The sequence below is a fragment of the Pongo pygmaeus genome, chromosome 1 (genome assembly GCF_028885625.2).
Source record: "Pongo pygmaeus isolate AG05252 chromosome 1, NHGRI_mPonPyg2-v2.0_pri, whole genome shotgun sequence".
Taxonomy (NCBI): Eukaryota; Metazoa; Chordata; class Mammalia; order Primates; family Hominidae; genus Pongo; species Pongo pygmaeus.
Window position 1 is genome coordinate 46521948 of NC_072373.2, and position 13422 is coordinate 46535369.

A 13422-nucleotide genomic window follows, 5' to 3' on the forward strand; every position below is an offset into this window, starting at 1 on the left:
CTTCAAGTATCCGTTAATTTCCTAGAACTATGTGCAAAATTTGTTGTAGGCTCATATGTGCATTTTTTCTAAGGAGAAGATACTTTACTTTCATTCAAGCATTGATATGTTCCATATCTTCTCCTAAAAAGTTAAGAATAGGGCCGGGCACGGTGGCTCACGCCTGTAATCCCAGCACTTTGGGAGGCAGAGGCAGGCGGATCACGAGATCAGGAGATCGAGACCATCCTGCCTAACACGGTGAAACCCTGTCTCTGCTAAAAATACAAAAACATTAGCCGGGCGTGGTGGTGGGCATCTGTAGTCCCAGCTACTTGGGAGGCTGAGGCAGGAGAATGGTGTGAACTCAGGAGGCAGAGCTTGCAGTGAGCTGAGATCGCGCCACTGCACTCCAGCCTGGGTGACAGAGCGAGACTCTGTCTCAAAAAAAAAAAAAAAAAAAAAAAGAGTTAAGAATAGCTAAACCAGCAGCTGTAACCTTCTTGAGGGAAGAAACAATATGTCACTTACAGCAGACTCTTCCTATTTCCTTTGGAAAATAAGAAGTTGGGCTCACAGGCTCACACATTCTTTCATGTATCTAATCAGCAAATATCTGGATGCATACTTAGTGTTGGATGCTTTTAAAGACGTATGAATAATAAGATGAACCAAATATTGATGACAGCAGTAAGGGACTTAACAGCAAAAATCAGTAATCACACCCGTAATCCCAGCACTTTGGGAGGCCAAGGCTGGTGAATCACCTGAGGTCAGGAGTTTGAGACCAGCCTGGCCAACATAGTGAAACCCCGTCTCTACTAAAAATACAAAAATTAGCCAGGCATGGTGGCATGCATCTGTAATCCCAACTACCCAGGAAGTTTAGGCAGGAGAATCGCTGGAACCCGGGAGGCAGAAGCTGCAGTAAGCCAAGATCACGCCACTGCACTCCAGTCTGGGCCACAGAGCAAGACTCAAAAAAAAAATAAAGAAAGAAAGAAAAGAAATTAGTAAATGTTAAGGCCGGGCGTGGTGGCTCACACCCATAATCTCAGCAGTTTGGGAGGCCGAGGGGGGTGGATCACAAGGTCAGGAGTTTGAGACCAGCCTGACCAACATGGTGAAACCCCATCTCTATAAAAAAATACAAAACTTAGCCGTGTGTGGTGGTGCGCACCTGCAATCCCAGCTACTCGGGAGGCTGAGGCAGGAGAATTGCTTGAGCCCGGGAGGCGGAGGTTGTAGTGAGCAGAGATTGCCCCACTGCACTCCAGCCTGGGTGACAAAGTGAGACTCCATCTCAAAAAAAAAAAAAGAAAGAAATTAGTAAATGTTGGCTGGGCACAGTGGCTTATGCCTGTAATCCCAGCACTTCAGGAGGCCAAGGTGGGTGGATCACCTGAGGTCAGGAGTTCAAGACCAACCTGGCCAACATGGTGAAACCCCATCTCTACTAAAAATACAAAAACTAGCCAGGCGCCATGGCAGGCACCTGTAGTCCCAGCTACTCGGGAAGCTGAGGCAGGAGAATCGCTTGAACCGGGGAGAGGGAGGATGGAACTGACTTGGCAGTGCCAAGATAGCGTCACTGAACTCCAGCCCGGGCAACAGAGTAAGACTCCCTCTCAAAAAAAAAAAGGAAGAAAGAGAGAAAGAAAGAAAGAAACAAACAAAGAGAGAAAGAAAGAGGGAGAGAGAGAGAGAGAAAGAGAGAGAGAGAAAGAAAGAAAGAAAGAAAGAAAGAAAGAAAGAAAGAAAGAAAGAAAGAAAGAAGGAAATTAGTAAATGTACAGGGAGCTAAAATTGTTTTAACTTACACTGAAACAGTAATTTCTTGTTTGTGTATAGATTTCTAAATATATAACTATATACTGAAGTGTTCGTTTTTAAATATTTTTAATATGTGTGCATACATGTTTATATATTGAGAAAGAGGGATGCTAATCAGGGTTAAAGTATTCTAAGTTTCTAGTTCAATGGAAAAGTAATCATAGTAACTATAAACATTAAGTAAAAATATTTGTGTTAAGTTTTTAGGATAATTCCAAATGCTAGAAATAGTGTTTAATGCCCAGACTAGAGAGAAAAAGAAATGTAATGGGGAAGAAAAGAAAAACTCAACCAATCCCAATCTTTTTAGGCAATAAAAGAGGGAATAAAAATAAAAATAAAAGGTATGTGCTGTGACATAAATCACATTCGAGATAAACAAACCCATAAATATAAATATAATCTATTAAAAACAGAAATTAACTACATTTTGGCATTAGCCAAAAACAGACTGTCTTACTCAGAAAACAAATACAGCTTTTCCTGTCAATAAGAGGCTCACCTGAATCTAATAACTTTTAAAAAGTTGGAGGTAACAGCATGGAAAATTATACAGGTATATCTTGCTTTACTGCATTTCACTTTAAAATGCACTTTGCAGATATTGTGTGTTTTACAAATTGAAGGTCTGTGGCAACCCTGCATTGATCAAGACTATCAGTACCATTTCCCCAATAGCATGTGTCACTTCATGTCTCTGTGTCACATTCTGGTAATTCTCAAAATATTTCAAACTTTTTCATCATTATTATTATATCTGTCATGGTGATCTGTGGTCAGTGATCTTTGATGTTACTAATGTTATTTGGGGGTGCCATGAACTAACCCTTATAAGACAGCAAAGTTGATAAATAAATGTTGTGTGTGTTCTGACTGCTCCACCAATCAGCCAGCCACTCCCCATCCCTCTCCTTCTCCTTGGGCCTCTCTACTCCCTGAGACACAATATTGAAAGTATGTCAACTGGCCAGGTGCGGTGACTCACGCCTGTAATCCTAGCACTTTGGGAGGCCGAGGCAGGCAGATCACCTGAGGTCAGGGGTTTGAGACCATCCTGGCCAACATAGTGAAACCCCATCTCTACTAAAAATATAAAAATTAGCCAGGCATGGTGGCACATGCTTGTAATCCCAGCTACTCAGAAGGCTGAGGCAGGAGAATCATTTGAACCTGAGAGGCAGAGGTTGCAGTGAGCCGAGATCATGTCACTGACTGCACTCCAGCCTGGGCAACAGAGCAAAACTCCATCTCAAAAAAAAAAAAAAAAAAAGAGGCCGAGCACGGTGGCTCACACCTGTAATCTCAGCACTTTGGGAGGCTGAGGCAGGGAGATCACCTGAGGTAGGGAGTTCGAGATCAGCCTGACCAACATGGAGAAACCCCATCTCTACTAAAAATACAAAATTAGCCGGGCGTGGTGGCACATGCCTGTAATCCCAGCTACTCGAGAGGCTGAGGCAGGAGAATCACTTGAACCCGGGAGGCGGACGTTGTGGTGAGCCGAGATGGTGCCATTGCACTCCAGCCTGGGCAACAAGAGTGAAACTTGGTCTCAAAAAAAAAAAAAAAAGAGAAAGAAAGAAAAGAAATTATGCCAATTAATAACCCTACATTGGCCTCTAGGTGTTAAAGTAAAAAGAAGAATCACATGTCTCTCTCTTTAAATCAAAAACCAGAAATGAAGCTTAGCGAGGACAGCATGCAAGACAGGCTGAAAGCTAGGCCTCTTATGTCAAACAGTTAGCTAAGTTGTGAATGTAGATAAAAAGTTTCTGAAGGAAATTTAAAGTGCTACTCCAGTGAACATATGAATGATAAGAAAGTGAAACAGACTTATTGTTGACAGGGAGAAAGTTTGAGTGGTCTGGATAGCTCAAACCAGCCAAAACATTCCCTTAAGCCAAAGCCTAATCCAGAGCAAGGCCCTAACTCTCTTCAATTCTATGAAGGCTAAGAGAGGTGAGGAAGCTGCAGAATAAAAGTTTGAAGCCAGCAGAGATTGGTTCATAAGTTTAAGGAAAGAAGCCCTCCCCATAATATAAAAGTGCAAGGTAAAGCAGCAAGAGCTGAAGTGTAGCAAGTTATCCAGAAGATCTAGCTAAGATCATTAATGAAAGTGGCTACACTAAACAACAGATTGTCAATGTGAATAAAACAGCCTTCTAATGGAAGAAGATGCCATCTAGGACTTTCATAGCTAGAGAGGAGAAGTCAATGCCTGGCTTCAAAGTGTTAAAGGACAGGCTCACTCTCCTGTTTGGGGCTAATGCAGCTGGTGGCTTTAAGTTGAAGCCAATGCTCATTTACCATTCAAAAAATCCTAGGGCCCTAAAGAAATAGCTAAATCTACTCTACCTGCGCTCTAGAAATGGAATAACAAAGCCTGGATGACAGCACATCAGTTGATACCATGGTTTGCTGAATATTTTAAGTCCACTGTTGAGAACTATTGCTCAAAAAAAAAAGATTACTTTTAAAATATTATTGCTCATTGGCAATGCACCTGATCACCCAAGAACTCTGATGGAGATGTATAAGAAGATTAATATTGTTTTTATGCCTGCCAATACAACATCCATTCTGCCATCTATGAATGGATCGAGGAGTAATTTTGACTTTCAAGTCTTATGATTTAAGAAATACTTTTAGTAAGGCTATAGGTTTTTTGGTTTTGTTTGTTTTTGAGACGGAGTCTCCTTCCGTCACCCAGGCTGGAGTGCAGTGGCACAATCTCGGCTCACAGCCACCTCCACCTTCCGGTTTCAAGTGATTCTCCTGCTTCTGCCTCCTCAGTAGCTAAAGCTACAGGCACCTGCCACCACGCATGGCTAATTTTTTTATTTTTAGTAGAGACGGGGTTTCACCATGTTGCCCAGGCAGGTCTGGAATTCCTGACCTCAAGTGATCTGCTGGCCTCAGTCTCCCAAAGTGCTGGGATTACAGGCATGAGCCACTGCACCCGGCCTAGTGAGGTGATAGTTGCATGATTCCTCTGACGGATCTGGGAAAAATAAGTTGAAAAATCTCTGAAAGCATTTACCGTTTCAGATGCCATTAAGAACATTTCTTATTCATGAGAGGAGTTCGAAATATCAACATTGACAAGAGTCTGGAAGAAGTCAATTCCAGCCTTCATGAATGACTTTGAAGGGTTCAAGACTTCAGTGGAGGAAGTACCTGCAAAGGTGGTACCTCTGGTTCAAGAGAACTAGAATTAGAAATGAAGCCTGAAGATGTGACTGAATTGCTGCAATCTCATGATAAAACTTAAACCGGTAAGGAGTTACTTCTTATGGATGATCAAAGAAGGGGTTTTCTTGAAATGGAATCCACTGCTAGTGAAGATGCTATGAACATGGAAATGACAACAAATGATTTAGAACGTTATATAAACTTAATTGATGAAACAGCAGCAGGATGTGAGAGGACTGACTTCAATTTTGAAAGAAGTTCTACTATGGGTAAAATGCTATCCAGCAGTGTCACCCGCCACAGAGAAATCTCTTGGGAAAGGAAAAGTCAATCTATGTAGCAAACTTGATTGCCATGAAGGAAGGAAGCCGATAAATAAATCACTGGTAATTTATTTATAGGAGAATTGTATAGCAATGTTCTTCATTAGAGGAAGGGAGATGAGATCCAGTGCTTGAGCAGAGGGAGTGATTTTAAATTAACTAATGGTAACAGGTGGAGAAGGCAGAGTATATGGGTGCTAAAGCTGGTGGCTGGGTAGATACGGTGGAGGGAGTCTGTAGAAGTTCTCTTCTGATTACTTTAATTTCTCAGTGAAAAAAAAAAGAGGCAAAGTCATGAATTGAGAGTGAGGATGGAGAAAAGATATGGGAGGCTTAGAGGACAGAGAAGGTGGGAAATTGTCTATGAGATTATGAGAGAGAAGAGATTAGGGAAGCATTACAGACAACATTAAGGGCCTACTCAAGGCTCTTGATTATGAATTCAACACGACACCAATCAGCATGTTTGTGTGTTTCTCCCAGCCATGGTGAGCTAAATAGGTGCAGGCTCAGAATAAATAGAGAAGATTGACCATTGGATTTAAACTGTGTTGTGGATTTTCCAATCTTATACAATGAATTGAGAAGCAAAGAAGTTAAAAATATATGCAAGGCAATGACTATAGGGATGGACTACTGAGTTAAATCTGTGTAAGCATGGGAGAAGAGATATCAGGGAGATGAGGTGTGGTAAGAGATGGAAGCAGTTCAATGTCTGGGTCAGTACTCGGTGTCAGTGATATCTTATCAAGACATGAGGAACCCTGATGACCTCTCATGCTTGTCAGAAACCTTGTCCGAGTACCTGAGGAAATCTCCCCACTGAAAACAATCCAGCAACTACAGATATTACTAAAGGCAAAACAAAACCAACAAAAAACTAACAAAGCATCCCCAACTTCCATAGGAACCTTATTCAATGTCACTGGCATTTTTTAGAGTGACCATGTGGTATGTATGTAAATATCATTGGCCTTAAGAATGAGGATTTGAAGGCAGAGTGCATGAATAAAAAACATAGCTCTGCCTCTTGAGCAAGTTCTTTTGATCCCTCTGGGCATTTTTCTCATCTCTAATACAGGAATAAAAATAGCTCCTACTCATGAGGTTGTGAAAATTAAATGATTTAATTAATGAAACACACTTAAAACAGTAGCAGGCATGTACTAAGGGCTTGTTTATATTAGCTAATACCATCAGTATCATCATTATTTAAAGGGTTAACTCCTAATTCTTCACAAGAATACCATTTAAAGGGTTAACTCCTAATTCTTCACAAGAATACCATCTAGCCACTGCCTACATCTGCCAGGTCATTGCTACTGGCCATCCTACACTCTACTCACTTCCTGGAATACCATTTTTCCCTTTATTCTTTGACAAATTACAAGGCTCAAAGAGGCATGGAGAACTTGGACTTGAATTCAGACCATGTCCTTAGCAAAGACTGATCAAGGCACAGCACCACTCACGATAAAGGGTAGTGGGCAGGAAAACAAAGAATAAAGAAACAATTAGAAAAAAAGAAAGAAAGAAACAATCAATCTCAGTTATTTCCAGGGCTCTTTCTGTGCCCATGGAAGTCACTAATTCCCTCCAGATATTGGCTCTTCACCCCAGCCTCTACCATGGCAAGAAAGATGCGCAAGAAGTGTAGCAGATGCTAAAAAACAGATGCTGAAACTTGGGCTGTTTTAAACAACAAAGAGCGGCAAAGAACAGAGCAAAAGCAAAAATAAAATGAGACCACAAAGAAGTGTTTGAGTTGGCTTCCCCACTTCCACTCTACCCTCGCCCTACATATACCTTCTTCCAAGCATCCCTGCATTCTATTGTTCCAGGGTCCTCTTTTCAACTGTGGTTCTCAATCAGGAGCAATATCCCCCCCGGGGGACATTCAGCAATGTCTGGAGATATTTTTGGTTGTCACAGCTAGAGGATACTATTGACATCTAGTGCAATCGCTGGGGATGCTGCTGTGAACAGAGAATAAATCTCAGGACCCCAAAATCACTAAGCCAAAGGGAAAAGTCAAGCTGGGAACTGTGTCAATCAGACAAACCTGCCTCCCTCCCTTTTTTTTTTTTGACAGAGTTTTTCCTCTTGTTGCCCAGGCTGGAGTGCAGTGGCACAATCTCGGCTCACTGCAACCTCTGCCCCCCCAGGTTCAAGCAATTCTCCTGTTTCAGCCTCCCAGGTAGCTGGGATTACAGGTCCCTGCCACCAGGCCCAGCTAATTTTTGTATTTTCAGTAGAGATGGAGTTTCACCATGTTGGCCAGGCTGGTCTTCAACCCCTGACCCCAGGCAATCCACCCGCCTGAGCCTCCCTAAGTGCTGGGATTATAGGCAGGAGCCACCGTGCCCAGCCCTGCCTCCCATTTTATTCCTAAATAAGATAGCTACAAAGATTTTTGTTTTTTAAAGCTACATACCTTCCTCACAATTTGCCTGCAAGGAAATTCCTTGTGGGCCTCAGGATCTTTACCCTAAAACTGTTGTGTTGAATTCCACCTTGGCAAAGTAAATTGATAGCTTTTCTTCACAGGTGTGGGACAAAGAACTCAAATTCATCCTGCTCACCTGAGACAAATGCACATCTGTTGGCTCCCTCTGTCTTCTTGTTTATGTAAAAATGCAGATACATTGAGCCAAACTAAGGCATAAGTGATCATTCCTCTAACCCCACCTCACACGTAAATTGCATATTCAGTGAAAAGCTGATCAAAGACTCAAAATAATGCAACCATTTGTCTCTTATCTACCTATGACTTGGAAGCCCCTGCTTCAAGTTGTCCTGCCTTTCCAGAACAAACCAAAGTACATCTTACATGTATTGATTGATGTCTCATGTCTCCCTAAAATGTATAAAACCAAGCTGTGTTCTGACCACCTTGGGACATGTAGTCAGGACCTCCTGAGGCTGTGTCACAGGTTCATCCCTAACCTTGGCAAAATAAACTTTCTAAGTTGATTGAGACCTGTCTTGGATACTTTTGGTTCATACTGCTAAGCAAACTATAATGGGCAGAACAGCCCTTGACAACAAAGAATTGACCAGCTCAAAATGTCGGTAGGGTCAAGGTTGAGAAACCCTGCTCTTTGATAAATCAGCAACAGCTTTTGTGACAGGGTGAGACCACATTCAAACAATTGTACTACAAGCAGAGTGTTCAAATGATGCAAGGAGAGAATAGATTTTTCAAACAGCAGATGGGTCAAAAGAAATTATTTCCACCACAAAAGGCAAAACCACTAGCTCGACAAATAAGTCATGGTACATAAAACGTGTCTGGAGAAATATCTATAAGGGACAGAATTCATGAATGTAAAGTCTTTACATTTAGATTTGTGTTTGGTCAATAATATAAGGTTTCACTTGGGATTTATAGTGTAAAAATAATCTGAATCCTTGAAAGGATTATACCTATACTTTATAAATCTATGAACTTCTCTCTCAGACTCCCTCCAACCAAGATTTTACCTCTACCACTCAACCAAACTTGTTCTTGTCACGATTTCTAATGACTTCCTGGTTGCACAATTTGAGATTTGTCACCATATAAAGCCATGAGATTAGCAAGGACGGAGCCCTGGATCATTTCAACATTAAGAGGTAGAGCAGATGAAGGGAGACCAAGAAAAGAGAGTGGGAAAGGGTAGATACAGAGGTAGGAGGAAAACCAATTGAGTGTGCTGTGAAGATAGTGCTTCAAAAGCAGGTAATAATCAGCTGGATCAAAGGCTGCTGATCGGTCAGGTTCAATGAGGCATGATCACAGATCACTGGAGATTAAAAAAAAAAAAATAGCAACAAAAGGATTATCATGAAAAACTGCCCCAGCCGGGCACGGTGGCTTATGCCTGTAATCCCAGCACTTTGGGAGGCCGAGGCAGGTGGATCACCTGAGGTCGGGAGTTAGAGACCAGCCTGACCAGCATGGAGAAACCCCATCTCTACTAAAAATACAAAATTAGCCGGGCATGGTGGCGCGCCTGTAATCCCAGCTACTCGGGAGGCTGAGGCAGGAGAATCGCTTGAACCCAGGAGACGGAGGTTGCAGTGAGCCGACATCACGCCACTGTACTCCAGCCTGGGCAACAAGAGTGAAACTCTGTAGAAAGACAGAAAAGAAAGAAAGAAAGAAAAAAAAAGGAAGGAAGGAAGGGAGAAAGGAAGAAAGAGAGAAAGGAAGGGAGGAAGGAGGGAAGGAGGGAAGGAAGGAAGGAAGGAAGGAAGGAAAGAGGAAAAGAGGGAAGGAGGGAAGGAGGGAAGGAAGGGAGGAAGGGAGGAAGGGAGGAAGGGAGGAAGGGAGGAAGGGAGGAAGGGAGGAAGGGAGGAAGGGGAGAGAAAGAGAAAAACAGCTCCACCTCCCTTGGCCCTAGTTCTGTTCCCTAAACATAACTATAACGCTTTCTACTATTTCTTTTAGTGTTGCATCCATCTTTCAAATATGCATTTATCTTTCTCCTATTCTTTCTTTTCTTTTCTTTTTTTTTTTTTTTTTTTTTTTTTTTTTTTTTTTTTGAGACAGAGTTTCACTCTGTCACCCAGGCTGGAGGGCAGTGGCACAATCTCAGCTCACTGCAACCTCCACCTCCTGGGTTCAAGTGATTCTTGTGCCTCAGCCTCCCGAGTAGCTGGGATTACAGGCACCCACCACTATGCCTGGCTAATTTTTGTACTTTTAGTAGAGACGAGGTTTTACCATGTTGGCCAGGCTGGTCTCGAACTCCTGGCCTCAAGTGATCCACCTGCCTTGGCCTCCCAAAGTGTTGGGATTACAGGTGTAAGCCACCTCACCCAGCCCCATTCTTTCAATATAGTTCAATCAATGATTACATTATGATGCTTTTGTAAAATATTCACTGCTGAACAAGTAGTTGTGGGACAATTCTCCAAAGCATTTGTACATCTCAGACTATCTTTTCATGTTTGGGCAGCAAACAGCCTTAGAAGCTAAAGGTAGTGTCTTCCTTTTGCAGAGGGCAGATTTGTTTATCAAGACAGTGACTCCCTCTGGGAGAAACTTAGAGGCATGTTTCTCCAGCCATATTAAGGGATAGTAAGATCTCCCCACTTCTCCCTCCCCAGACATTTCTTTGCTAACCAGAAAAATAAAGATAATGTCTCCCTGTGGGGCAAAGGTTGGGTAGGCTTGCTAGTAATCCCCTTATAAGATTGGGGGTTTCCTAAGCGTAGCATTTCTCAGCTGTGAGACAGATCCACTGTGTGCTCAACATCCACCCAGGCCCACTCAACATTGCTACCGCTCACCAAGTTCCCTCTTGGAACTTTCAGGGAAAGGGGAACTGTTAAGCCCATGCTGCCTGCTGTGTCATGGGTGCTAAAGGGCCCACTCTTTCCTTACCGACTGGATTTATGGAGATGTGGCAAGCCAGCCTAGAAGCTTCACTGTGCTTGGGAATTGTTTGACCTCTTGATTAAGCAGTAGCGATCTGTGATTATATTTTGTGTGTAATTTTTTTCCTAGAGCAAATAATTGCCTCTTTTATTATTTGCATTATCCTAGCCACTTGAGGTTCATCGGTAAACAGACCAAGTTTGCAACCCTCATGGAGCTTACATACTAAAGCGGGAGACAGACAATGAAGATAAACAAGTGTGAAGCAGAAGAATTGCAGGGTTTTGAGTGAAGGGTTTGGCATGATCTGGCTGAAGTTATAAAAGTAATACTCTGCCTACTATGTAGAGACTAGATTACAGAGGAACAAGGATGGAAACAGGGCCAATGAGGATGCTTCTGCAGGAATCCAGGCAAGAAAAGATGATGGTTTAGACCAGAGTGGTGGCAATGGAAGTGGTGAAAACAGCCAAATGTTGAATACATTTTGAAGATGAAACCAAAATAATTTTCTGAAAATTGGTTGTAAGCATTGAGAAAAGGAGTAAGGATAACTGCAAAGTTTTTTTCCAAACTACTGGAAGGATGGAGTTGCCATCCACTGAAATGGGAAGGCTTCTTTGTTTGTCATTTAAGGAAATTTGATAATTTTCTCATAAGAGCTCTGTACCTCCTTTGTTATTTTTATTTCCTGGGTACTTTGTATTTTCTGTTGATATTGGCATATTAAACTATCAATGTATATTTAATAATTATGGTGAAATGGACTTCATTCTATTTTAGCTTCATCTTATATCTAGCAATTTTCTTCAAGTTTCTTGTTGTTATAACTAAATGTCAGCAATTTTCTTAAAGTTTCTTTTTTTTATGTCTTTTTTTTCTTTATTATTATTATTATTATTATTATACTTTAGGCTCTATGGTACATGTGCGCAACGTGCAGGTAAGTTACATATGTATACATGTGCCATGCTGGTGCACTGCACCCACCAACTCGTCATCTAGCATTAGGTATATCTCCCAATACTATCCCTCCCCCCTCCCCCCACCCCACAACAGTTCCCGAAGTGTGATGTTCCCCTTCCTGTGTCCATGTGTTCTCATTGTTCAATTCCCACCTATGAGTGAGAATATGCGGTGTTTGGTTTTTTGTTCTTGCGATAGTTTACTGAGAATGATGATTTCCAATTTCATCCATGTCCCTACAAAGGACATGAACTCATCATTTTTTATGGCTGCATAGTATTCCATGGTGTATATGTGCCACATTTTCTTAATCCAGTCTATCATTGTTGGACATTTGGGTTGGTTCCAAGTCTTTGCTATTGTGAATAATGCTGCAATAAACTTACGTGTGCATGTGTCTTTATAGCAGCATGATTTATAGTCCTTTGGGTATATACCCAGTAATGGGATGGCTGGGTCAAATGGAATTTCTAGTTCTAGATCCCTGAGGAATCGCCACACTGACTTCCACAAGGGTTGAACTAGTTTACAGTCCCACCAACAGTGTAAAAGTGTTCCTATTTCTCCACATCCTCTCCAGCACCTGTTGTTTCCTGACTTTTTAATGATTGCCATTCTAACTGGTGTGAGATGGTATCTCATTGTGGTTTTGATTTGCATTTCTCTGATGGCCAGTGATGGTGAGCATTTTTTCATGTGTTTTTTGGCTGCATAAATGTCTTCTTTTGAGAAGTGTCTGTTCATGTCCTTCGCCCACTTTTTGATGGGGTTGTTTGTTTTTTTCTTGTAAATTTGTTGGAGTTCATTGTAGATTCTGGATATTAGCCCTTTGTCAGATGAGTAGGTTGCGAAAATTTTCTCCCATTTTGTAGGTTGCCTGTTCACTCTGATGGTAGTTTCCTTTGCTGTGCAGAAGCTCTTGAGTTTAATTAGATCCCATTTGTCAATTTTGGCTTTTGTTGCCATTGCTTTTGGTGTTTTAGACATGAAGTCCTTGCCCATGCCTATGTCCTGAATGGTAATGCCTAGGTTTTCTTCTAGGGTTTTTATGGTTTTAGGTCTAACATTTAAGTCTTTAATCCATCTTGAATTGATTTTTGTATAAGGTGTAAGGAAGGGATCCAGTTTCAGCTTTCTGCATATGGCTAGCCAGTTTTCCCAGCACCATTTATTAAATAGGGAATCCTTTCCCCATTTCTTGTTTTTCTCAGGTTCTTATTGTTTATAACTAAATGTTGTGCCAAAACTTAAGTATAAGCCTAACAAAACATATACAGAATGTGTATGTTGAAAATTATTAAATACTAATGAAAGAAATTTTAAAAGACCTAAAGAAATGGAAACATTATATTCATGGATTTGAAAACTTAACATAATAAAGATCTCATTCTCTTCCATATTGATGTATAGATTTAACACATTTCCAATTGAAATCCCCGCAGAATTCTTTTGGAATTGAGATTAGACAAGCTAATCTCAATTTATATAGAAAGGCAAAGAACCAGAATAGTTAAAACAATGTTGGAAAAGAAGAATAAAGTTGGAGGAATCACACTATCTAATTTCAAGACTTACTATAAAGCTACAGGAATCAAGACAGTATGGTATTCATGAAGGGACAGACACATAGTTCAATATAACAGAATACAGAAATCATAAATAGACCCACAAAAATATACCAGCTGATTTTTGAGGAGGGTGCAAAAGCAGCTCAATGGAGAAAGGATAGTCTTTTCTATAAAAGAAGCTGGAACCAAAGAACAT

The 13422-nt window shown here is 41.3% G+C and overlaps 1 protein-coding gene across 1 annotated transcript in view; it reads left to right on the forward strand.

The window, feature by feature from the left end:
- Positions 1–11439, forward strand: part of LOC129017167 (alpha-1,3-mannosyl-glycoprotein 4-beta-N-acetylglucosaminyltransferase C-like) — a 45959-nt gene extending 34520 nt beyond the window's left edge. Inside the window, exon 8 of the mRNA XM_054457403.1 lies at positions 10861–11439. The gene's annotated coding sequence lies outside the window, so the exon portion shown is untranslated. The remainder of the gene's footprint in view (positions 1–10860) is intronic.
- The last annotated feature ends 1983 nt before the right edge of the window (positions 11440–13422 follow it).